The 7,500-nt window shown below is 68.4% G+C and overlaps 1 non-coding gene across 1 annotated transcript; it reads left to right on the top strand.

Moving 5' to 3' along the window:
• The first annotated feature begins 1,896 nt into the window (after positions 1-1,896).
• Positions 1,897-2,015, top strand: LOC135889756 (5S ribosomal RNA). Its single transcript, XR_010562086.1, has one exon. It is a non-coding gene; the product is annotated as a 5S ribosomal RNA (ribosomal RNA).
• The last annotated feature ends 5,485 nt before the right edge of the window (positions 2,016-7,500 follow it).

Below are 7,500 nucleotides of genomic sequence, written 5' to 3' on the forward strand. Positions count from 1 at the left end.
TCACAGGCTCTGAAAAACCTGTCCTCAGAAATCTCCGCACACAGTTCTTAAAAGACAGGTCGAAAAAGCCAAACCCCCCCCCTTCAGTGGTACGAACCTGGAATCGCGTCCGACCTCGTGGTTCTCTCGGTCGGCCGAAGCGGCGTGTGGCGACCCCTTCCGGACATCCGCGAGACGACCGGCCATCAGGTCAACCCATTCGCTCCAATGGGGTTGACCTGGTGGCCGAGCGGGGACTTTGGACAATTTTTCGGACTTGGAAAAAATTTTCGGGGCTTGGAAAAAAAAAAAAATGTCAGCCCGCTTCCTCCGGGTTGACCTGGTGGCCGAGCGGGGACTTTGACAATCTTTCGGACTTGGAAAAATTTTTCGGGCTTGGAAAAAATTGTCAGCCCGCTTCCTCCGGGTTGACCTGGTGGCCGAGCGGGGACTTGGACAATCTTTCGGACTTGGAAAAATTTTTCGGGCTTGGAAAAAAATTGTCAGCCCGCTTCCTCCGGGTTGACCTGGTGGCCGAGCGGGGACTTTGACAATCTTTCGGACTTGGAAAAATTTTTCGGGCTTGGAAAAAATTGTCAGCCCGCTTCCTCCGGGTTGACCTGGTGGCCGAGCGGGGACTTGGACAATCTTTCGGACTTGGAAAAATTTTTCGGGCTTGGAAAAAATTGTCAGCCCGCTTCCTCCGGGTTGACCTGGTGGCCGAGCGGGGACTTGGACAATCTTTCGGACTTGGAAAAATTTTTCGGGCTTGGAAAAAATTGTCAGCCCGCTTCCTCCGGGTTGACCTGGTGGCCGAGCGGGGACTTGGACAATCTTTCGGACTTGGAAAAATTTTTCGGGCTTGGAAAAAATTGTCAGCCCGCTTCCTCCGGGTTGACCTGGTGGCCGAGCGGGGACTTGGACAATCTTTCGGACTTGGAAAAAAAAATTTCAGCCCGCTTCCTCCGGGTTGACCTGGTGGCCGAGCATCTCACCGTCCCCGGACGCAGCGAGGGACTGCCTCCCGGCCGTCAGGATCGGGCCCCTGGAAGTCTGGGTGGGGTGCGGGGGGGGGGGGGGAATTGCCCGACGCCTCCGAGGAGCGCTACCGGGGCGGGCCGGGCCCCCCCTGCTCGAAAAGGAAAAGAAGGATCGGGCCCACGAGAGACAGGGACCCGGCCGCCAGGCAGGCCGACCTGGGTTCACCGTCCCCGGCCGCAGCGAGGGACTGCCTCCCGGCTGACTGGATCGGGCCCCTGGAAGTCTGGAAAAAGTTTAACCCGACGCCTCCGAGGAGGGGGCGCCCAGGGAAGGAGGGAGAACCGGGTTGACCTGGCAAAGCGGCCACCAGGTATACCAGTTAAAACCTATGGGTTGACCCGGTGGCCGGAAAGCATACCGGCCAGCCAGGTGAACCCCGTTCGATTCCACGGGTTGACCTGGTGCCCGGGAGGGGACTCGGACGGTTCCCCCCGGGGTACGCCTTCCTCGGCCCGAAGGAACAGGGTGCGAACCAGGCGCGGGGGCGGGGCGGGGAACCGCTGGAACCGCTGGGGGACGGGGGACGGGGAGGGGGGGAATGGATCGGGCCTGCCGGGACCCGGCCGCCAGGCAAGCCGCCCCGGGCTCACCCTCCCTGGCCGCAGCGAGGGACTGCCCCCCCCCCCACCCCCGGCTGACAGGATCGGGCCCGCTGGAAGTCCGGGAAAATATTTTTCCCGACGCCGGAGGGAGGGGGGGGGGAGGGGAAGGGGCTCTGACGGGCCAGCCCGGGCCCCGGAGCTTGAAAAGGAAAAAAAAGGATCGGGCCCGCGAGAGACGGGGGCCCTGCCGCACGGGGCAGTCCGACCGGGGCTCGCCGTGCGGCAGGCCCGGGCGCCGGCAGGGGAAAGCGGGCGAGGAGGCGCGGAGCCGGGTGCCTACGGCCATACCGGACCGAACGCCCCCGATCCCGTCCGATCTCGGAAGGTAAACCGTCCCGGGCCTGGCTAGTACTTGGATGGGTGACCGCCTGGGAATCCCAGGTGCCGTAGGCAGCTTTTCCCGGTCCGAGCCAGCTCTCTCTCCTTTTTCTGGGGAGGAAGGAGAAGGGGGGGGGGGGGCGGGCCAGAAAGCCCCTCGTCGCTCCTGCCGAGTCGGAGGTCGCGGCCGCAGGTCACGGGTCGGGGCGCCTGGGGTCCGGCTCCCCCCAACACCCACCCGGCTTCCTCCGCGGAGGACCCCCGGCCACCGAAGCCGCTGGGGGAGACCCCGGGCATGGGGCGGACTGGCCCGGCCCCTCCCGGCCCCCCTGCGCCCGGCCGCCGGCCCGCGGGACCGCCCCGAATCCCCCCGCGGCCACCCAGGCGAGGCCTGGCCTGGAGGGCCCCACGGCGGGTGTCAGGCTCCCCGCCGCTTGCCCCACCGGGGACCCACGGCCACCGAAGCCGCTGGGGGGAGACCCCGGGCATGGGGCGGACTGGCGCGGCCCCTCCCGGCCCCCCTGCGCCCGGCCGCCGGCCCGCGGGACCGCCCCGAATCCCCCCGCGGCCACCCAGGCGAGGCCTGGCCTGGAGGGCCCCACGGCGGGTGTCAGGCTCCCCGCCGCTTGCCCCACCGGGGACCCACGGCCACCGAAGCCGCTGGGGGAGACCCCGGGCATGGGGCGGACTGGCCCGGCCCCTCCCGGCCCCCCTGCGCCCGGCCGCCGGCCCGCGGGACCGCCCCGAATCCCCCCCCGGCCACCCAGGCGAGGCCTGGCCTGGAGGGCCCCACGGCGGGTGTCAGGCTCCCCGCCGCTTGCCCCACCGGGGACCCACGGCCACCGAAGCCGCTGGGGGAGACCCCGGGCATGCGGCGGACTGGCCCGGACCCTCCCGGCCCCGCTGCGCCCGGCCGCCGGCCCGCGGGCCCGACCCGAATCCCCCCGCGGCCACCCAGGCGAGGCCTGGCCTGGAGGGCCCCACGGCGGGTCTGCAGCTCCCCCCGGGCTTCCTCCCCCGAGGACCCACGCCCCCCCTGAGCCGCAGGGGGAGACCCCGGGCCCGGGGCGGACTCGCTCGGGCCCCCCCCCTGCGCCCGGCCGCCGGCCCGCGGGACCGCCCCCGAATCCCCCCGCGGCCAGGCAGGAGAGGCCTGGCCTGGATGCCACGGAGGACCCGCGGCCCCCAAAGCCGCAGGAGGCGCCCCCGGCCCCGGGGCCGGTAAGCCCCGTGTCGCTCCCCCCCCCTCACCCCCCCACCCCCCCCGCGCCTCGCTGCCGGGCACCGGGCACCGCCCCAGAGTCAGCCGCAGCCGGCCGGCCTGAGAGCTGCCCTCCTGTGTGAGACTACGTTGATACTAACCGGCCATCAGGCAGGTCAACCCCATTGCTAGACCTGGGTGGACCTGGTGGCCGAGCGGGGACTTAGGAAATTTTCCAGCCTTTTCCCGGGGCGTGACCTGTTGTCCCGGTGGGGACTTTGAAAATTTTACAGCCGCTTCCCGGGGCTTGACCGGTTGTCCTGAAGGCCCCCCACCCCCACCCCCACCCCCGGGCTCCTGCTCCCCTCTCCCCAGCCTCGGTGCTCCGCTCCCAGCCTCGGAGGCTGCCTCTCTGCGGCGGCTGCATCGCGTCCGAGGACGCTCACCCTCCGGAGGCTGGCTGTAAAGCCTGACACCCACCACCGCCGCCGCCCCGACTCTCCGAGGGGCGACTCTGAGGCCTCCCCCCACCCCCGGACCACCCTGGAGACGACTGCTAAGCCCCCACCCCCGGCCAGTCTAGGGGAAGACTGCTAAGCCTCTCCCCCCCCGCCCCACCCACCCACACTGTCTGGGGGATGACTATTAAGCCTCCCCCCCGCCCAGCCTGGGGGAAGACTGTTAAGCCTCCCCCCCACCCACCCTGTCTGGGGGACGACTATTAAGCTTCCCCCCCGCCGGAGCGCCCGGGGGACGACTATTAAGCCTTCCCCCGGACTGCCCGGCGGACGACTGCGAAGCCTCCCGCTCAGCCTGGGGGAAGACTGTTAAGCCTCCCCCCCACCCACCCTGTCTGGGGGACGACTATTAAGCTTTCCCCTCCGGAGCGCCCGGGGGACGACTATTAAGCCTCCCCCGGACTGCCCGGGGGATGACTGCGAAGCCTCCCGCTTTGCCTGGGGGAAGACTGTTAAGCCTCCCCCCCCACCCACCCACCCACACTGTCTGGGGGACGACTGTTAAGCTTTCCCCCCCGGAGCGCCCGGGGGACGACTATTAAGCCTCCCCCGGACTGCCCGGGGGACGACTGCGAAGCCTCCCGCTCAGCCTGGGGGAAGACTGTTAAGCCTCCCCCCCCCCCACCCACCCACACTGTCTGGGGGACGACTATTAAGCTTTCCCCCCCGGAGCGCCCGGGGGACGACTATTAAGCCTTCCCCCGGACTGCCCGGGGGACGACTGCGAAGCCTCCCGCTCAGCCTGGGGGAAGACTGTTAAGCCTCCCCCCCACCCACCCTGTCTGGGGGACGACTATTAAGCTTTCCCCTCCGGAGCGCCCGGGGGACGACTATTAAGCCTTCCCCCGGACTGCCCGGGGGACGACTATTAAGCCTCCCCCGGACCTGCTCCATCTCGACTATTAAGCCCCCCTCTGTGGTCCTCAGGACCACTGCCGCGCGGCCCGCGGAGTGGGGTGACACCCGGGCCGCACAGCAAACCGGCCACCAGGTCAACCCATTGAATCCAATGGGTTGACCTGGTGGCCGGAAATCAAACCGGCCACCAGGTCAACCCATTAGATTCAGTGGGTTGACCTGGTGGCCGAGCGGGGACTTGGAAAATTTTACAGCCGCTTCCCCGGGGGTTGACCTGTTGTCCCGGTGGGGACTTTGAAATTTTTACAGCCGCTTCCCCGGGGGTTGACCGGTTGTCCTGAAGGCCCCCCACCCCACCCCCTCCCGGGCTCCTGCTCCCCTCTCCCCAGTCTCGGTGCTCCGCTCCCAGCCTCGGAGGCTGCCTCTCTGCGGCGGCTGCATCGCGTCCGAGGACGCTCACCCTCCGGAGGCTGGCTGTAAAGCCTGACACCCACCGCCGCCGCCGACCCGACTCTCCGAGGGACGACTCTGAGGCCTCCCCCCACCCCCGGACCACCCTGGAGACGACTGCTAAGCCTCCCCCACCGGACCGCCCGAGGGAAGACTGCTACGCCTCCCGCCAGCCCTTCCCCGCCCAGCCTAGGGGAAGACCGCTAAGCCTCCCCCCCCGCACAGTGTCTGGGGGACGACTATTAAGCCTTCCCCCCCCCCCGGAGCGCCCGGGGGACGACTATTAAGCCTTCCCCCGGACTGCCCGGGGGACGACTGCGAAGCCTCCCGCTCAGCCTGGGGGAAGACTGTTAAGCCTCCCCCCCACCCACCCTGTCTGGGGGACGACTATTAAGCTTTCCCCCCCGGAGCGCCCGGGGGACGACTATTAAGCCTTCCCCCGGACTGCCCGGGGGACGACTGCGAAGCCTCCCGCTCAGCCTGGGGGAAGACTGTTAAGCCTCCCCCCCACCCACCCACCCACACTGTCCTGGGGACGACTATTAAGCTTTCCCCCCCGGAGCGCCCGGGACACGACTATTAAGCCTTCCCCCGGACTGCCCGGGGGACGACTGCGAAGCCTCCCGCTCAGCCTGGGGGAAGACTGTTAAGCCTCCCCCCAGCCACCCACCCACCCTGTCTGGGGGGACGACTGTTAAGCTTTCCCCCCCGGAGCGCCCGGGGGACGACTATTAAGCCTCCCCCGGACTGCCCGGGGGATGACTGCGAAGCCTCCCGCTTTGCCTGGGGGAAGACTGTTAAGCCTCCCCCCCCATCCACCCACCCACACTGTCTGGGGGACGACTATTAAGCTTTCCCCCCCGGAGCGCCCGGGACACGACTATTAAGCCTTCCCCCGGACTGCCCGGGGGACGACTGCGAAGCCTCCCGCTCAGCCTGGGGGAAGACTGTTAAGCCTCCCCCCAGCTACCCACCCACCCTGTCTGGGGGGACGACTGTTAAGCTTTCCCCCCCGGAGCGCCCGGGGGACGACTATTAAGCCTCCCCCGGACTGCCCGGGGGACGACTGCGAAGCCTCCCGCTCAGCCTGGGGGAAGACTGTTAAGCCTCCCCCCCACCCACCCACCCACACTGTCTGGGGGACGACTATTAAGCTTTCCCCCCCGGAGCGCCCGGGGCACGACTATTAAGCCTTCCCCCGGACTGCCCGGGGGACGACTGCGAAGCCTCCCGCTCAGCCTGGGGGAAGACTGTTAAGCCTCCCCCCCACCCACCCACCCACACTGTCTGGGGGACGACTATTAAGCTTTCCCCCCCGGAGCGCCCGGGGCACGACTATTAAGCCTTCCCCCGGACTGCCCGGGGGACGACTGCGAAGCCTCCCGCTCAGCCTGGGGGAAGACTGTTAAGCCTCCCCCCCACCCACCCACCCACACTGTCCTGGGGACGACTATTAAGCTTTCCCCCCCGGAGCGCCCGGGGGACGACTATTAAGCCTTCCCCCGGACTGCCCGGGGGACGACTATTAAGCCTCCCCCGGACCTGCTCCATCTCGACTATTAAGCCCCCCTCTGTGGTCCTCAGGACCACTGCCGCGCGGCCCGCGGAGTGGGGTGACACCCGGGCCGCACAGCAAACCGGCCACCAGGTCAACCCATTGAATCCAATGGGTTGACCTGGTGGCCGGAAATCAAACCGGCCACCAGGTCAACCCATTAGATTCAGTGGGTTGACCTGGTGGCCGAGCGGGGACTTGGAAAATTTTACAGCCGCTTCCCCGGGGGTTGACCTGTTGTCCCGGTGGGGACTTTGAAATTTTTACAGCCGCTTCCCCGGGGGTTGACCGGTTGTCCTGAAGGCCCCCCACCCCACCCCCTCCCGGGCTCCTGCTCCCCTCTCCCCAGTCTCGGTGCTCCGCTCCCAGCCTCGGAGGCTGCCTCTCTGCGGCGGCTGCATCGCGTCCGAGGACGCTCACCCTCCGGAGGCTGGCTGTAAAGCCTGACACCCACCGCCGCCGCCGACCCGACTCTCCGAGGGACGACTCTGAGGCCTCCCCCCACCCCCGGACCACCCTGGAGACGACTGCTAAGCCTCCCCCACCGGACCGCCCGAGGGAAGACTGCTACGCCTCCCGCCAGCCCTTCCCCGCCCAGCCTAGGGGAAGACCGCTAAGCCTCCCCCCCCGCACAGTGTCTGGGGGACGACTATTAAGCCTTCCCCCTCCCCCGGAGCGCCCGGGGGACGACTATTAAGCCTTCCCCCGGACGGCCCGGCGGACGACTGCGAAGCCTCCCGCTCAGCCTGGGGGAAGACTGTTAAGCCTCCCCCCCACCCACCCACCCACACTGTCCTGGGGACGACTATTAAGCTTTCCCCCCCGGAGCGCCCGGGGGACGACTATTAAGCCTCCCCCGGACCTGCTCCATCTCGACTATTAAGCCCCCCTCTGTGGTCCTCAGGACCACTGCCGCGCGGCCCGCGGAGTGGGGTGACACCCGGGCCGCACAGCAAACCGGCCACCAGGTCAACCCAT

Source organism: Emys orbicularis, chromosome 15 (assembly GCF_028017835.1).
Source record: "Emys orbicularis isolate rEmyOrb1 chromosome 15, rEmyOrb1.hap1, whole genome shotgun sequence".
Lineage (NCBI taxonomy): Eukaryota > Metazoa > Chordata > Testudines > Emydidae > Emys > Emys orbicularis.